This window comes from Chlorocebus sabaeus, chromosome 2, assembly GCF_047675955.1.
Source record: "Chlorocebus sabaeus isolate Y175 chromosome 2, mChlSab1.0.hap1, whole genome shotgun sequence".
NCBI classification, from domain to species: Eukaryota; Metazoa; Chordata; class Mammalia; order Primates; family Cercopithecidae; genus Chlorocebus; species Chlorocebus sabaeus.
Window position 1 is genome coordinate 213,926 of NC_132905.1, and position 18,970 is coordinate 232,895.

General features: G+C 51.2%; 1 protein-coding gene and 1 non-coding gene across 3 annotated transcripts in view; both read right to left on the bottom strand.

Annotated features, from left to right (window-relative positions):
* DNAJC5 (DnaJ heat shock protein family (Hsp40) member C5) overlaps positions 1-14,801 on the bottom strand; it is a 35,320-nt gene extending 20,519 nt beyond the window's left edge. Inside the window, exon 1 of one of the 2 annotated variants that reach the window (XR_005235006.2) lies at positions 14,633-14,801. The gene's annotated coding sequence lies outside the window, so the exon portion shown is untranslated. The remainder of the gene's footprint in view (positions 1-14,632) is intronic. The other variant, XM_037983045.2, reaches the window with a different exon arrangement.
* LOC119618710 (U1 spliceosomal RNA) lies at positions 2,242-2,406 on the bottom strand. The gene has a single exon (XR_005235078.1). It is a non-coding gene; the product is annotated as a U1 spliceosomal RNA (small nuclear RNA).
* Positions 14,802-18,970: the final 4,169 nt, after the last annotated feature.

An 18,970-nucleotide genomic window follows, 5' to 3' on the forward strand; every position in this document is an offset into this window, starting at 1 on the left:
AACTGCCTCAACCCAGAGCTGCCACCCTGCCCAGAACCATGGTTTCCCGAAACTATAAAACCATTCCAAGGGTATGATTAGCTACAGAGAAACAAAACCAAACCCCACATGCTGAAGCCCTTTGAATTCATAAACTGAGCTACTGCCCCAGGTCTAACAAAGCATTCAGTAAATGTTTGCTGCATTAATTTTATCTGTATTGACTTGGGTCTGGAAACCTAACAAAGATTTTTTCTTTTTTTTGGTAACCTGGTACTTAGAACACAGTAATTCCAAAGGAAAAGCAGATCGGAAGTGGAACGAAGTAACTCCAGACACACATTTAAACAGGGCTGGGCACAGGGCTCAGGCCTGGAATCCCAGCACTTTGGGAAGCCGAGGCAGGCGGATCACTTGAGATCAGGAGTTCAAGACCAGCCTGGCCAACATGGTGAATCCGTCTCTACTAAAAACATAAAAATCAGCCGGGCGTGGTGGTACATGCCTGTAATCCCAGGTACTCGGGAGGCTGAGGCAGGAGAATCGCTTGAACCCAGGAGGCAGAGGTTGCACTGAGCTGAGATCACAGCACTGCACTCCAGCCTGGGCAACAGAGTGAGACTGTGTCTCAAAAAAAAAAAAGAATCAAACATTCTCAAATCCCTATTACTCGGAGAGCAGGTTATCCAACATGACACTGCTGCCCTCCTGGGCACAGGGCACCAAGCACCCCGGGCCTCACCCTCCCAGTCCTAAGCACATGTCACTTTCTTTTTTTTTTTTTTTTTGAGACGGAGTCTCGCTTTGTCACCCAGGCTGGAGTGCAGTGGCGCAATCTCGGCTCACTGCAAGCTCCGCCTCCCGGATTCACGCCATTCTCCTGCCTCAGCCTCCCGAGTAGCCGGGACTACAGGAGCCCGCCACTGCGCCCGGCTAATTTTTTTCTATTTTTTAGTAGAGACGGGGTTTCACCATGGTCTCGATCTCCTGACCTTGTGATCCGCCCGCCTCGGCCTCCCAAAGTGCTGGGATTACAGGCGTGAGCCACCGCGCCCGGCCGTCACTTTCTTTTTCCTTTTTGAGACGGAGTCTCGCTCTGTCGCCCAGGCTGGAGTGCAATGGGGCGATCTCGGCTCACTGCAAGCTCCGCCTCCCGGGTTCCCGCCATTCTCCTGCCTCAGCCTCCCGAGTAGCTGAGACTACAGGCACCACCACCACGCCCAGCTAATTTTTTGTATTTTTAGTAGAGACGGGGTTTCACTGTGTTAGCCGGGATGGTCTCGATCTCCTGACCTTGTGATCCGCCCGCCTTCTAAGTGCGGGGATTCCAGGTGTGAGCCACCACGCCCGGCCAGAGCACATCACTTTTGATGGTGCAAACAGCAGAGAAAAAGTCCAGGTGACACCAATGAGCCCACAGGTTACGACACCTGGGCAGTGACTATTCAATCAAGGTTTGAACCTCCCCATATAAAGGGGGCCTAGACCAAGCACCCCCAGGAACAGAACGAGTCTGAAGACATGAGTCAGTCTTCCATTATCACAGCTGCTGTTCAAATCAATCATCTCTGTACAATGCTAGAGAATAAAGGTCCAAGGGCAGAATTGCCACCATGCCCAAAAATATTCCAGAAAACCTTCACACAGTCCCAAACGGGAAAGACAAAGTACTCTTCATAAAACCAGTAACCACGAGGGCGTTCTGGCTGCTGGAGTTCTACGCTCTCAGCACCTAAAGCCGCAGGATTCTGGGCTGGTTCGCCCTGGCCCAGGCGGGCCTCTGCTGCCCCCCGCAGGCTCTCCTGAGGATCCCCAGCCAGATGGGTCCGGACGTACTTCGTATCACAGAAGAAAGGGCATAAAACCAGCTATCGATTCCGTAGAAATCTACTCTCATGGGGAAGAATATATTTTTTTCCCTTTTCTTTTTTTTTTTTTTTTGAGACGCAGTCTTGCTCTGTCGCCAGGCTGGAGTGCAGTGGCGCAATCTCGGCTCACTGCAGCCTCCACCTCCCAGGCGCGAACGATTCTCCTGCCTCAGCCTCCACAGTAGTTGGGACTACAGGCACACGTCACCACTCCCGACTAATTTTTGTATTTTTAGTAAAGATGGGGCTTCACCATGTTGGCCAGGCTGGTCTCAAACTCCTGACCTCAGGTGATCCACCCACCTCGGCTTCCCAAAGTGCTGGAATGACAGGCGAGAGCCACTGCACCCAAATGATTTTTGTATTATTTATTTATTTATGTATTTATTTATTTTGGGGGACAGTGCGAACGCAGTACCCTCACTACCACAAATCATGCAGTCGAGTTTCCCACAGTTGGGGAAATCGCAGGGATCAGCACACCCGGAGTGCAACGGCTAAGCCTCGCCCTGGGAAAACCACCTTTGTGATCATGGTGTCTCCCCTGCCAGGTAAGTATGATTTTGTATTTTTAATAGAGATGGGGTTTCACCATGTTGGCCAGGCTGGTGTCGAACTTCTAACTTCAAGTGATCCGCCTGCCTCAGCCTCCCAAAGTGTTTGGATTACAGGTGTGAGCCACAGCTCCCAGCCTCTTCTTTTTTCTTTTTGAGATGGGGTCTCACTCTGTTGCCCAGGCTGCGGTGCAGTGGTGGGATCACGGCTCCCTATAGCCTGGAAATCCTGAGCTCAAGCTCTCCTCCCACTTCAAGTGGCTGGGACCACAGGCCTGCACCGCGCCAGGCTCGAACTGTATCTGGACATAATAATCACAACATTCAAATCCTCAACTTCACATAACACACGGATTCATAAAAATACCTATACCCACAATCCCACCTGCAGTATCACATTGACTCAGGGACCTCTGCCGTGTTCATTCTGTGACCGATCACCGGCACACCCACCCTGGCGGTGGCTCCACCCCCCGTACAGTGGACTGACAGGTGCTTCCACTAAGCAGACTGCAGAGCAGAAGCTCAAGACACAGACAGCGGATCCGCCAGTTCGTAAAACGCTACAGACGGCGGATCCGCCAGTTCGTAAAACGCTACAGACGGCATCCAGGTATTTCCAGCACTTCCAGGGAGAACCCGCTCTGAAACGAAACTGATGGAAATGGTCCTGACTTTCCTGCACTCGACCCCTGGCCTAGGGCTGCTCTTAGAGAAATTCACCCAGGAGGGATGGCGCGCCACCACCTCCCATGCGTGGGGCTGTCCCTGGTGAAGCACACACACACACAGCTTCAGAGTGCCTCTGCAACTGTGACGAAAGTGAAATGATTCCAGTGAGTCTACTATGCAACCAAGTATCAGGTGCACCTTCAACCCTGACGAGCCAACCGTAAAACATGCTAAATTTCAGGGCTGAGTGCAGTGGCTCACACCTGTAATCACAGCACTTTGGGAGGCCGAGGTGGGGTGGGGGCAGATATCACGAGGTCAGGAGTTCGAGACCAGTGTTGCCAACATGGTGAAACCCCATCTCCACTAAAAATACAAAAATTAGCCAGGCGTGATGGTACACGTGCCTATAGTCCCAGCTACTGGGGACGCTGAGGCAGGAGAATCACTTGAAGCCAGGAGACGGAGGTTGCAGTGATCTGCGATCGCGCCACTGCACTCCAGCCTGTTGACAGAGCGAGACTCTGTCTCAAAACAACAACAACAAAAAAAACTAAATTTCAGAGGTAGTTAAGTGGTAAAATACATGCATGCACCTCAAAATTGAGACAGTGGCCGGGCGTGGTGGCTCAAGCCTGTAATCCCAGCACTTTGGGAGGCCAAAACGGGCCGATCAAGAGGTCAGGAGATCGAGACCATCCTGGCTAAGACGGTGAAACCCCATCTCTACTAAAAAATACAAAAAACTAGTCGGGCGAGGTGGCGGGGCCTGTAGTCCCAGCTACTCGGGAGGCTGAGGTAGGAGAATGGCGTGAACCCGGGAGGTGGAGCTTGCAGTGAGCTGAGATCGCGCCACTGCACTCCAGCCTGGGCAATAGAGTGAGATTCCGTCTCAAAAAAAGAAAAAAAAAATTGAGACAGTATGATTGAGATAGTATGATTGAGACAGGATGATTGAGACAGGATGATTGAGACAGGATGACTGAGACAGGATGATCTGACAGAACCTGTGATATCTGCTCTGAGTTTTATCTACACGGCAGCTGCAGCTTAGGAAACACTCAGCCCGAGCCTGCCATCTGCGAACAGAGCCCTTCCTAAGAGGCCTATGAGACAGGCCTGTCAGGGGTGGGAGGGCAGCTCTGGGGCCACCTGTCTGGGCTGCCATTTAGAGGCACTCAGTGACCAGGCAAGTTACTCAGCACCTCCCCATCTCAATCTCCTCTTTGTCAAATGGGGATTAAACAGTCCAGCAAGGTATGTCGGGGAGCTGGCTTGAATGAAGCGGTCGGATCCTGCCCCAGGCACACAGTTAATGTTAGCTACTGCGATGATGACCTGTGCTTTTCGGCTAAGAAGACTGAGACTCAGGAGGGTGGAGTCGCCTATTTTCAGTCACCTGCTAAGGATCAGCAGGGCTGTAATTCGAACGCATGTCAGCCTCACAAGCACTGTACGTCGTAACTGATTCCCAGCATCCATTTCACAGAAGACAGTAATTCTACTCTGTCCTGATCACAAGTAACTTATTTTCTTGTACATCAAGCCTTTTCTGAATAAGGTACTGTATGGACCACTGTCATTTATTTTATTTTAGAGAGAGTCTCCCTGGATCGTCCAGGCAGGAGTGCAGTGGCTCAACCACAACTCACTGCAGCCGTGACCTCCTGGACTCCTGCGATCCTCCCATCAGCCACCAAAGTAGTTGGGGCTACAGGTGTGCAACCACCCCACCTGGATAATTGTTTATTTTTTGTAGAGGCAGGCTCTCCCTACGGTTCCCAGGCTAGGCAAACTCCTGGACTCAAGTGACCCTCCAACCTTAGTCTCCCAACGTGCTGGGATTACAAGTGTGAGTGACTGCACCCAGGCCACCGTCATATTTTTATTAATTAATTAATTTATTTTTTGAGATGGAGTCTTGCTCAGTCACGCAGGCTGGAGTGTAGTGGCGCAATCTCAGCTCACTGCAAGCTCCGCCTCCCGGGTTCACACCATTCTCCTGCCTCAGCCTCCTGAGTAGCTGGGACTATAGGCGCCCACCACTACGCCTGGCTAATTTTTTTGTATTTTTAGTCTTTCTCAGCTTGAAGACACATTAATTATTTTCTCAGCTAGAAGACATACTAATTATCGTTGCATAGAATTTTAGATGTAAAAAGTAGTTTCCTTAACTAAAAAAATATCCTGGGCCGGGCACAGTGGCTCATGCCTGTAATCCCAGTACTTTGGGAGGCCAAGCCGGGCGGATCACTTGAGGTCAGGAGATTAAGATCAGCTTGGCCAACACAACACGGTGAAACCCCATCTTTATCAAAACTACAAAAACTAGCCGGGAGTGGTGGTGCGCACCTGTAGCTCTTTCTAGCTAGTTCAGAGGCTGAGGCAGGAGAATCACCTGAACCCGGGAAGCAGGGGCTGCAGAGTCGAGTTCATGCCATGGCACTCCAGCCTGGGGGACAAGAGCAAGACTTTGTCTCAAGAAAAAAAAAAACCCACAGTTTATTAATCTGCCTTATTGTCCTCTGCCTTTTAAAAATGTAAGAGAAGTCTGTTTAAGGCTTTAGGGGGAGGTAGCTGTCAGTCAGCTGGACACCTAGCTGTTCTGGAGTGAGTCCAGGGCAAAGGCCACCAGCCCATGCGAGGAACAGCATCAGTACAATTTTGCCTATTTACCCTAAACCAGAGCAGGTTTCCAAGGATGCCTAGACCGTGAACACCTGTATGCATCTCAATCCGCCCATCTGGAAGCCAGACACACTAAGAGGCAGCTGGACCCGTTGCCTATTCAAAGCCACTTCAGATTCTGTACAAGTTATAGGGCCCTTGTTTTAAAGTATTTTCACACACGTTGAATTAAGCAGTGCTCACACCAAGGAGAAGGATGCTGTGAGGCCGTCTGTTGGTGACAATCAGTTAGGGTTACTCAACCTGGCAGGATGATGCAAGAGAAAACAGTACCAACAGAAATCGCATCGTAAGAGGTAATTTTGGGCGGAAAAAGGCAATTTTGTAAATTCTGTGTTGTCATTTTAACATGTACAACAGCATTATTTGTGTTTATTCTTCAATATTATACCTTTATACTCAAGAATCTAAAAAACTGTTTAAGACCCCCCCTGCATGGCTGTCCTGGGGATTATGGCTAATGCATACTGGGTAACCTTGTCCCAGAATGCCTGTTCAACAAACCAGTTTGTCTCATTTCAGAGTGTTTTGCTATTTGGACATGGGGTATTCTTTTTCATCCCCCACTGCAAGCTCCACCTCTCAGGCACAAGGGATCCTCCCACCTCAGCCCCTCAGCCTCTCAAGTAGCTGAGACTACAGGCATGTAACACCATGCCCAGCTAACTTTTGTATTTTCTGCAGGGATAGGTTTTCCTCATGTTACCCAGGCTGGTCTCAAATTCCTGAACTCAAGAGATCTATCCACCTCAGCCTCCCAAAGTGTTGAGATTACAGGCGCCAGCCACCGCACCTGCCCAAATTTTTGTATTTTTAGTAGAGACAGGGTTTCACCATGTTGGCCAGACTAGTCTCGAACTCCTGGCCTCATGTAATCTGCTTGCCTTGGCCTCCCAAAGGGCTGGGATTATAGGCTTAAGCCACTAAGCCTGGCCAAAAATTTTTTAATTTTTTTAAATATTTCTATGCAAAGAGCTTTATTAAAAGTCTTGAGATGGGCCGGGTGCAGTGGCTCACGCCCTGTAATCCCAGCACTTTGGGAGGCCGAGGCGGGCGGATCACGAGGTCAGGAGATCGAGACCATCCTGGCTAACACTGTGAAACCCCGTCTCTACTAAAACTACAAAAAAATTAGCCATGCATGGTGGCGGGTGCCTATAGTCCCAGCTGCTCGGGAGGCTGAGGCAGGAGAATGGCGTGAACCCAGAAGGTAGAGCTTGCAGTGAGCCGAGATCGAGCCACGGCACTCCAACCTGGGCAACAGAGCGAGACTCCGTCTCAAACAAAAACACACACACACAAAAAGTTTGAGATGGGCCAAGCACGGTGGCTCACACCTGTAATCCCAGCACTTTGGGAGACTGAGGTGGGTAGACCACGAGGTCAAGAGATCGAGACCATCCTGGCCAACATGGGGAAGCCCCGTCTCTACCAAAAATACAAAAATTAGCTGGGCGTGATGGCACACGCCTGTAGTCCCAGCTACTAGGGAGGCTGAGGCAGGAGAATCGCTTGAACCCGGGAGGCGGAGAACCTGGGAGGTAGAGATTGCAGTGAGCCAAGATCGCGCCACTGCACTCCAGCCTGGGCAACAGAGCGAGAATCCATCTCAAAAAAAAAAAAGAAAAAAAAAGATGAATACAGCCCAGGTAAAGGCTTTACGGGAATATAGCTTCTTTCTCAGTTAATTTAAAAAACATATGTTGACTGGTTTTGTGCATTTTTAAAAGTCCATTTATAATAAGACATTTATTATTTTTTAAGAGAGAAGGCCTTGCTATGTTGCCCGGCATGGACTCAAACAATCCTCCAGCCTTTGCCTCCCAAGCAGCTGAGACTACTGATGCATGCCACCACACTGGGCTCATAAGAAATCTCTTATTTAAAGATCAAGAGAGAACTAACAAAATTTATTGCAGTTTGCAAAAATTTAAAATCTCAGATTTTAATAGCAAGCCCTATTACAGTAGCTAAAAGAACACCAAAATACTGCGTTAAAATGCCCTGAAAGCAAAGGGGAAAGACAGGCACTGCGTGAGGGCTACGAACTTGGCAACAGATGACAGAAATTACAGTCTGTACTCTTGGACCCAGAATTTCCCTCATGATGTGTCTTAGGGAAACCCTCTTACAATAAAACACAATCCTGTTTAATAAAGAAACATCCAATGGAACTGCACAGCAAAAACCCAAACATTTGCTCTGCTGCTAATGCCTCCCGATAACCGGAGAAGGAAAATAAAAGCCAGGCAGGGGTACACACTCCCTCTGCTGAGCTGCAGTCACTCTTCCCGCCAGAGGTAGAGGCCTCTGACCTGCGCTCGCCTCCACCCCGAGACTGATGTGGAGCGCGTGGACTGGGCCTCAAGCACCTGAATTCAGCTCCTGCTTCTTCAAGAGTTAGAAGACGACGGGATACTTTGGTTCTGCAGTTTCACTAGAACACATTTCCACTCTACCTGGTGAAAAAGAGGAGGCACAGGGCAGGGAGAGCTCTCCCAGAAGTCAGCCACGCTCCAGAGACAGCAAGGAGGGCAGGGCAGAGCCGACGGGGCTGGCAAGTCCATCCCATCTTCCGACCTGCCAGCATCACGATTTCATAACGGGCAGAGAAAGCCTCAGAACACAGGCTGAGCACAGTGGCTCACGTCTATAATCCCAGCACCTTGGGAGGTCAAGGTGGGCTGATCACTTGAGGTCAGGAGTTCGAGACCAGCCCGGGCAACATGGTGAAACCCCATCTCTACTGAAAATACAAAAATTAGCTGGGAGTGGTGGCGCACGCCTGTAATTCCAGTTATTCAGGAGGCTGAGGCAGAAGAATCACTTGAACCCGGGAGGTGGAGGCTGCAGTGAGCCACGATCACGCCCCTGCACTCCAGCCTGGATGACAGGGCGAGACTCTGTCTCAAACAAACAAAGAATGCCTGGGACACAGCAATGCAGACACTACAAGCCTCTGGACACCATCTCGTAATGATCATTCCTGCTGGTGACACACGTTCAATGCAGAATACTTAAAGGGACAATAAAATTATAAATCCAAGAAAAATAAGGTTCATTCATACCCATATTCAAGGAATATTCACTAAGCACTCACAACACATCACAAAAATTTAAAAATATCACTCAGGTTTAATATGTCAAGAATAAATGACAACATTCTCTGCCACAGAAATAAGTTTTTTGAAACCATTCATGTGAAATGTAGAACGATGTTGGAACAAAGTTAAATTCTGGCATATGCAGGTCTGTCCTGAAGAGGAAATTATTGATCAAGACAGAACTTCCCTTTCTCGTTGTTGTTTTTGAGACAGTGTTTCTCGCCACCCAGGCTGGAGTGCAGTGGCGCAGTCCGGGTTTGCTGCGGCCTCAACCTCCCAGGCTCAGGTGATCCCACCTCAGCCTCCGAGTAGCGGGGACTACAGCCGCACGTCACCGCGTCCAGCTAACTGTTTCTATTTTTCGTACAGATGGGGTTGTGCAGTGTTGCCCAGGCTGGTCTTCACTCCCAGACTCTGGCAATCCGCCTGCCTCGGTTCTTGAAGTGCTGGGATTACAGGCACAAGCAACTGCACCAGCCCAGAATTTTCAGAGACATGTCCCAAACCTGGTCTAAGTACTTGTTTCCTTAGAAAATGAGATGCTAGTTGGACGATCACTTGAGTCCAGGAGCTCAAGACCAACCTGGGGCTGGGTGGGGTGGCTCACGCCTGTAATCCCACACCTTAGGAGGCCAAAGTGGGTGGATCACCTGAGGTCAGGAGTTCAAGACCAGCCTGGCCAACATGGCAAAACCCCAACTCTACTAAAAATACAAAAATTAGCCGGGCGTCATGGCAGGTGCCTGTAATCCCAGCTACCCAGGAGGCTGAGGCAGGAGAATCACTTGAACCCAGGAGGCAGAGGTTGCCATGAGCGGAAATCGTACCATTGTACTCAAGCCTGGGCGACAGTGAGAGACTCTGTTCCCCCACCCAAAAAAAAAAAAAAAAAAAAAAAAACAGGGCCAGGCACAGTGGCTCATGCCTATCATCCTAGCACTTTGGGAGGCCGAGGCGGGCGGATCACGAGGTCAGGAGATTGAGACCATCCTGGCTAACATGGCGAAACCCCGTCCCTACTAAAAATACAACAAATTAGCCGGGCATAGTGGCGGGCACCTGTAATCCCAGCTACTTGGGAGGCTGAGGCAGGAGAATCACTTGAACTCGGGAGGCAGAGGTTGCAGTGAGCTGAGGTCTCCAGCCTGGGTGACAGAGCGAGACTTCATCCCAAAAAAAAGAAAATGAGATGCTGTCCTAATTTCTGCAATTTCAATGTGAAATATCAATGTTTGCAAAACTCATAAAAGTTAAAACAATTTTTATTTCTTTTTTTTTTTTTTTTCTTTTTTGAGACGGAGTCTCACTCTGTCGCTCAGACTGGAGTGCAGAGGCCGGATCTCAGCTCACTGCAAGCTCTGCCTCCTGGGTTTACGCCATTCTCCTGCCTCAGCCTCCTGAGTAGCTGGGACTACAGGCACCCGCCACCTCGCCCGGCTAGTTTTTTGTATTTTTTAGTAGAGACGGGGTTTCACCGTGGTAGCCAGGGTAGTCTCGATCTCCTGACCTCGTGATCCGCCCGTCTCGGCCTCCCAAAGTGCTGGGATTACAGGCATGAGCCACCGCGCCCAGCCAACAATTTTTATTTCTAATGACCTATATCTATTAAATGTCTGTCACGTATCAAGAATAAAGCAGAACAAACTTCCTCATTAATGCACAATGCACCCAAAATTAATGCAAAGGGTGATGAGAGACAAAATCTACACTCAAGGTTGTTGGGTAAATCTAATCCTTAAATCTTCTGGGTTGAACTGCCTGTGACTGGTAACAGACTAGCTGCTAATCCTCTTCAGGGATGTCATTATCTGAGGGCTCCTGGCATGGCAGTCCCAGCTCCTAGATTAGGGGTAGCACTTTCATAAAACAAGACTATTACTGTTTTTCAGCATCTCTGTCACTTCTATTCAGGAAGGAGGTGATAAGACACCTTTCATTTATTGCCTCCTTTTCTCTCCCAGCAGGCACGCAGGGGAGGCACCACTACCCTCATTTTACAGAATGCAGAGGCTCAGAGATGGAGCAGCTCCAATCCAGCCCCAGTCACGTGAGCCCTGATCTTGTCCTCTTTCATGAAGGTCTAGCATAGATTCTGCTGCCACAGTGGGAGAGCCTACGGCGGGGCAGGAGGCGTGTCTGACAGAAGACTGTGCTCCTTGGACCCATCTCAGGACTTTGTGGCATGGGAATGTTCTAATCAGAACATCACAATGAGTCTCATTTTAGAAGCACTACAGTTTGTTTGTTGGTTTTGAGACGGAGCCTCGCTCTGTTGCCAGGCTGGAGTGCAGTGGCACGATCTTGGCTCACTGCAGCCTCTGCCTTCCAGGTTCAAGCAATTCTCCTGCCTCAGCCTCCCGAGTAGCTGGGACTACACGCATGCACCACCACACTCAGCTAATTTTTGTATTTTTACTAGAGACAGGGTTTCACCACGTTGACCAGGATGGTCTCGATATCTCGACCTCGAGATCCACCCGCCTCGGCCTCCCAGAGTACTGGGATCACAGGCGTGAGCCGCCGGGCCGGCCTGGCAGCACTCATTTTAACGGCCGCTGGGAGATAATCGGAGAGTTAGGGGTCTCTTCTCCACCTCCCATGCAGGACTAGTCATCAAGTTTCATTTCTCTACAAATAGCTTCTTCTCGCCCGGACCAGTGACCCAGGCGTCTGTTTCCTCACTAGAGAAAAACTGCTTCGTTTGCTGATACAGTTTACCTGCGGCATTACATGCTCCTAACTGGGTATCACATTCACCTTCCTGCCTGATTTCAGAAGCAAACTCCACCTCAGATAAAATTCTACTTTATCATGACTCCTCGCCCCACTACATTTTAGTGATTCATTCAACAAACACCTACAGAACTGCTAACCCCAGGCATACACGTGAGCACCTCGCATCTGGGCTCTAAGGATAACAAAACCAGCACCTTGTACGGGGCTCTTCCTGGTGATGCCAGATACTTAGAAGAAGCCTGGTCTAGCGAAGACTTGAGTTCAAGTTCCGGTTCTGACGATGATTAACGGGGAGACCCTGGGCAAAGCTGCTGGTCACAGGGAAGCTGTACAACCGGGCTCAGCAGCATCCACCCTCCAGGCGAGGGGAACTGAGGAACAAAAATGACTGAGAAACGTGCAGCGTCTGTTCAATCTCTGAACCACGTTAATGCCACCATCTCTGGGGATGCAGGAAAGCCCTGAAGCCCACTTGCTCTGAGTTAATGTGGGCATGAGGTGGAGGTTGTGGAAAGGACTCCAGAGTCCTCAAGTCACCAAGCAGCCACTGTTGCTGTCACAGCACCACAGCTGAAGGGCCTCGTGCTAAGGAGATCAACCACAGTCACTCTCCTGAATTAAATTCCACCTCACTCTACTTGATGACCAAATGTCACGAGAGAGTATAAGAACTAGCATGTAGGGTTTTTCCTGGTAATCAAAGACAAAATTTCTAAAAGCATTATTACCAGTGGCAGATCTGACTTTTTATTTTTTTATTTTTATTTATTTGAGACGAGTCTTGCTCTATCGGCCAGGCTGGAGTGCAGTGGTGTGACCTTGGCTCACTGCAACCTCCACCTCCCAGGTTCAAGGGATTCTCCTGCCTCAGCCTCCTGAGTAGCTGGGATTATGTATGCCCACAACCATGACCAGCTAATTTTTGTTGTTGTTGTTGTTGTTGTTGAGATGGAGTTTCGCTCTTTTTGCCCAGGCTGGAGTGCAGTGGTGTGATCTTGGCTCACTGCAACCTCTGCCTCCTGGGTTCAAGTGATTCTCCTGCCTCAGCCTCCCAAGTAGCTGGGATTATAGGCACATGCCACCACACCCAGCTAATTTTGTATTTTTAGTAGTGACGGGGTTCCACCATGTTGGCGAGGCGAACTCCTGACTTCAAGTGATCAGCCCACCTCGGCCTCCCAAAATGCTGAGATTATGGGTGTGAGCCACCGCGCCCAAACAGATCTGACTTTTTAGAAACGTTTTAACTTTGAAATAATTATAGATTCAAAGTTGCAAAAAGATTTACAAGGGTCCCATGCACCCTTCTAAGCCACCCCCTGCCTGGCTCTTTCCCCAGTGGGCAGGTGACAGCTGGTGGCTCTCTGTCCTGAGGGCCAACGTTCCAGGAACCCTTACCTCTACGTGCTCAGACCTCACCCACAAGGACTTCCGGGTGACAAGGCCAGCCCCAGGCACAGCTGCTGCTAACCTCCTCACGTTCATTCACTGAACAAATATTTACTGGGCCCAGATCATGTGCCAGCAACTGGTCTTTTCACAAAACAGTCTCTCCATGAACCTTACTAACTCACAGTAAAATATTAAGTACGATAAATGCATTACGCAGGACACTAGGAGGATTCAGCACTGTGGGAAAATGAAGTGAGGAAGGGAGACAGGGAATTGGGTGGCACGGTAGGCAGGCAGTCGCCAGGCCAGGAAGTTAAGGCACCAGGCATTCCAGGAAGATCCAAGGACAGAGCATGTGGGTCTGTTCAGAACCAGCAAGGAGGCTGATACGGCAGGTGCAGAGTGACTCAGGGGCCAGTCAGAGGGTGGGTGGACTCAGACGATGCAGGCTCATTAACACCCTCGCCAGGGGCGTCCATCAGAGGCCACACAGCCAGCAACCAGAGCGGGCCCCTACAGCTCTCTGCTGGGCCAGACGCCAGCTGGAGCCAGCCCGAGTCCTACAGCACCGACACAAGTGAAAGGGGAACCATGAACTCAACCGAAACTTCCCCACAGCCCTTAGATCCAGGCTTCTAATTTCATCTCCTGTTTGACAGATCACTCATTCCTGAAACTCAGCTGACATTTTTTAAAAAGAGAAGCAAATAAACGAACATAAAATCTCAGAGGCTTTGGGTAAAGTTTTGCCTTCAAGTAATCATGACAATAGATGGAGGAATATAACTGTTTTTGTCATTAGGTTTTTCTAAACAGACAAATAAGGGCAGAAGTGTCTAACCACCACCAAATTTTCCCAACCAAGCCTAAGCCGGAAAACAAAAATAAAGCTGAAATTTTTGCTTCCTTTTCCTGTATGACACAACTGAATGAATTTGAGAAATCATGGCTTTGGCACACGAAAAAGAGTCTTTAATCCAGACACTTAAAACCAACAAGTTAGAACCTGAACGGATGAGTTCCTAATACTCTCTCCTTAAGAGTTCAATATAAAGCATGGCTTCAAATGTTTTTATAAGGCGGATAAGGCAGGTTTTTTCTTACAAACCAAATGCTTTTTGGAATTTAAAACGTCTGAAAGATTAATTCAAGGTGCGCTAAAGAACAATTTTCAATTCCCCGAGCTATAAACACGACGACCCAGGGACTAAATTATCTGCCACCCTAAAACCAGCGATGCTCCAGCTTCTCCGGTCCTCCCGCAGAAGGGGGAGGACCCCGGGGGGTCGGGGGCGGCCGCGGGGAACTGGGGAAGCGGAGGGGGCGTCCCGGGCCGAGAGAGACCCGCGGAGAGCGCGGCCCAGTCCCCACCGCGGGACGCGGCACTCAGACCCCCGGCCCGGCGAGGCTCCCGCAGGCCCCGGCGCCGACCTTCCCGCGCCCCCGCCCTGGCCCGGCCCAGGCCGCGGCGTCGCAGCAGCTCCGGCCCCGAGCGCCCGCGCGGCCCCTGCCCGGGGGTCGCCGCCATTTCCGGCTTTGGCGCACCGCCCCCGCCCCCACCCGCGCCCGCGCCCCCGCCCGCCCGACCGCCCCGGCCTGACGTGGGCCGACCCGCCCGCCCGGCCCGCAGCGAGCTCACCTGCCCGTCCGCCCGCCCGCCCGCCCTCCCGCCGGCTCCGCGGCTCCGCTCCCTGCTCCGCGGCGCTGCTGGGCAGCGGCCGACGCACTCCTCAGCCTGGAGACCCCGGGCGGCGGCGGCGGCGGCGGCGGCGGCGGCAGAGGGCGCGGGTGCAGCACCGGCAGCGGCAGCGGCAGCGGAGACGCGCACGCTCACGCACGCACCCGCACCGGCGCGCGCGCTCCCGGAAGGACGTGGGCTCCGGCGGGTCGGAGCCGCGGGCGGGACTGGCTGCGCATGCGCCCAGAGGGCCGACCGGAGGCTCCGCCCACCGGGGGCGGAGTCCCGAGTGACAGCCCGGGGCAGAGGCGCCCGGCGGAGGCTCCGCCCGTGAGTGGGCGGGGCTCGTCGTGCCGGTTGGGGCGGGGGCGGAGCCAGCCCTCCCAGTCTTCAGGTGGCCGCAGGTGGATCCCGAGTCCCGAGTGGGCCGGCATGTGCTGCGGGGAACCGCGCAGAAAGAGAGGCGCAGGGCTTGCTGGTCTTGCAGGTAAGTTTACTCAGCACTTTAGGTAAGATTGAGAAAACGTAAGCGTTCTCATCAAAGAACTGAACAGGGAGCTGGTGGGAGATGGCTGCGGACCGTCGCCCCTGCCCCCCTCCCGAGCCACTGTCCTGGACTGACATTTGCGCATCCCTGGAGCGCCGAGATGGGACTTCCTTCCTTCCTGTCCAACCACTGAAATGCTGAGGCCAGCACCCTCCCACCCTCCCGGAATCATCTCCAAACAACGGCGTGGAGGGGCAGGACGACGAACGTCCACTCCACTTCCCTCTGCCTTTGTCCGTCCCGTCGGCCCGCTGAGGGCGTGGAGACCCGCCGGCCACCCTTCCCTGTCCCTGTGACTGCAGGCGCTCCGCCACTCACTGACGGCCTGCCCTGCATAGGCGGCCTGTGCCACTGCCCATCCTAGAAGCTCCCAGACCTCTGCGGCCGGTGCTCCTGCCTCCTCGCTTCCACCCTTGCCCGTTTACCTGAGTTCAGTGAGGTCATATTTTTAAAACAAATCCAGTGGCATCCAAGGCTTCCAGTGACATACTGCGTGAAACCCAAATTCTCTCTTAACACGTTCTGGCCTCCTCCTTCCTCTGCCCTCATAACTCACTGCCATAATGCCGGTCTTGAATTGCCAAGCGTGTTGCAGTCTCAGAGCCTGGAAGTGTCAGAGACCTTGGGAAGCCTCCTAGCAGTCATTAAACTGTGCAACATCAAGCAAGCAGGAAGACAAGGCTTATGGAACCCAAGAAGCAGAAAGGCCAGGTTCATATCTACAACTATAGATTCAAGAGAATGAATGATTTCAGGCCAGAATTGGAGGGATGAGAGAATGAAATGGGCCTGGTACCGATCTCAGGTTGAAGCTGTATTCCACTTGTGCTGGGAGCTGCAAGAATGAATGAACCAGGCCTTAAGTGAGTCCCTCTGAGACCTAGTAGTTACACTTTACGGACATTCTTTCAAAGAAAATATTCACAAATACAGAAAAAGGTATATGCACTGAAATGTCCATGAAGGCACTATTTTTAATAGAATGGAAACCTGCCCAACTGCACAAGTGAGCACTCAAATGGAATATTATAGTTACTGAAACGTATACAACGGGACACCATGACTCACACCTGGAATCTCAGCACTTTGGTAGACCAAGGCAGGAGGATCACTGGAGCCCAGGAGTTTGAGACCTGCCTGGACGACAGAGTGAGACCCCCATCTCTACAGAAAAACAAAAAAAAATTTTTTTTGAGACGGAGTCTCGCTCTGTCACCCAGGCTGGAGTGCAGTGGCGCGATCTCTGCTCACTGCAAGCTCCGCCTCCCAGGTCCACGCCATTCTCCTGCCTCAGCCTCCTGAGTAGCTGGGACTACAGGTGCCGCCAACACGCCTGGCTAATTTTTTTGTATTTTTAGTAGAGACGGGGTTTCACCGTGTTCGCCAGGATGGTCTCAATCGCCTGACCTCGTGATCCACCCGCTTCGGCCTCCCAAAGTGCTGGGATTCCACGCGTGAGCCACTGCGCCCGGCCAAAAAAAATGTTTTTTTAATTGGCCAGGCCACAGTGGCATGCGTGCCCCTGTAGTCCCAGCTACTCAGGAGGCTGGATCCGGTGGGAGGTCAAGGTTGCAGTGAGCTATGACTGCGTCCCTGCACTCCTGCCTGCGTAACAGAGCAAGACCCCATCTCTTATTTAAAAAGAAGAAAAAAAGAAAGATAATGTATAGAAAGGGTACACAGGAGCAAAGAACTCCTGAAACTAAAATGAGCACGATGCACGATACGTAAAAAGTATCACACATATATCGATCCATGAACACGCCAGCCTGCTTGGAGAAAATAAGACAGGAAGGTATGGCCAGGTACACTGGCTCACGCCTGTAATCCCAGCACTTTGGGAAGCCGAGGTGGGCGGATCACCTGAGGTCAGGAGTTCAAGACCAGCCTGGCCAACATGGCAAAACCCTGTCTCAACTAAAAATACAAAAATTAGCTGGGCGTGGTGGTGTATGCCCCTGTAAATCCCATCTGCTCATGAGGCTGAGGCAGGAGAATTGCTTGCGCCCGGGAGGTGGAGGTTGCAGTGAGCTAAGATTGCACCACTGCACTCCAGCCTGGGCGACAGAGCAAGACCCTGTCTCAAAAAAAATAAAAAATAAAAAAAGATGACAGGAAGGTCTCAAAAAAAATAAAAAATAAAAAAAGAAGAAGACAGGAAGAGATTGATTGTGGCTACAGTTGGGAAGAGTGTCATGTTTACCTCTGATACATCAGGCCCTGTGCTAAGTGCTGTATAAGCTTAAGCCCTTCAATATGATGAGGCAGATGCCATTATCCTCACTCTGAGAAGAGGGGACTGAGCCTTCAGGCATTGCTGCCCGCTCCTCAGGTCCACTTACTCCACTTGCTCCGTCCTCGAAGCTCTCCAAGCGTTTCACCTCGTCAAAGATGAGCCAGGTACACAGGGGAATATGTCTTCCCCAACAGATGGTTTGCAAAGTCCTTGAGCACTGGGTCCACGTCGGACTCACCCTTGGACCACACAAAACCTAGCAGACTCTTATCCGCAGGGCAGTTACAGTATCTGTTCAATAAATGAAGACCACGTGGAACTTATCCCAAAATAAATTAGGGTAAATCCTGACTGCAGGCAGCAACAGCGCATTTCACCCTTTATTGGTACCAGCTCCCTGATGTATTGGGGCTTATGTACCATACAATTCAAGGTCACCTAACTTTCCCTGCTCTTCCATCTGGGGTGAGCCTGGCTACCTCTGACCTCCAAAGTCTGGTGCTCCCACTAAAGGAGTCTTCCAATGGGAACTCCAAAGACTAAGAATGGATACATGCAAAGTGCCAAACCAGGGGCAGAGTGGAGGTGCCCCCTCAAGTTTTTTTTTTTTTTTTTTTTAAGACAGAGTCTCGCTTTATCGCCCAGGCTGGAGTGCAATGGCATGATCTCGGCTCACTGCCACCTCTGCCTCCCAGGTTCAAGTGATTCTCCTGCCTCAGCCTCTTGAGCAGCTAGGATTACAGGCACGTGCCACCACACCTGGCTAATTTTTGTATTTTTGTACTTTTAGTATTTTTTCACCATGTTGGCCAGGCTGGTCTCAAACTCCTGACTTCAGGTGATCCGCCTGCCTCGGCCTCTCAAAGTGCTGGGACTGCAGACGTGAGCCACCGTGCCTGGCCGCCCCTCAGGGTCTGTACAGATGACGCAGTGAGTACTCTGGAGCGTGTTAGTGGGAAGGAGGGGCAAAGTGCAGAACACTGTATGCCATTGTTTGACCGAGGAAAGGAAGGGAATGAGAGCATCTTCATAGGTGCTTGCTTTTGCATGAAACACTCTGGGAGGATGAGCAGTAAGTCATGACAGAGGGTGGGTGGGGAGCAGAGCCTGTTTCTGAGCATGGCTTTGTATCCAGTTTTGACTTTAGAATCCTGTAAATTACCTTAAAACCCCTAACAAGGCCAGGCGCAGTGGCTCACGCCTGTAATCCCAGCACTTTGGGAGGCCGAGGCGGGCGGATCATGAGGTCAGGAGATCGAGACCATCCTGGCGAACCCAGTGAAACCCCGTCTCTACCAAAAATACAAAAAATTAGCCGGGTGTAGTGGTGGGCACCTGTAGTCTCATCTACTCGGGAGGCTGAGGCAGGAGAATGGCGTGGACCTGGGAGGCGGAGCTTGCAGTGAGCTGAGATAGGTCACTGCACTCCAGCCTGGGTGACAGAGCGAGACTCCGTATAAAAAAAATAAGATAAAAAAACCCCTAACGGCCGGGCGCGGTGGCTCAAGCCTGTAAT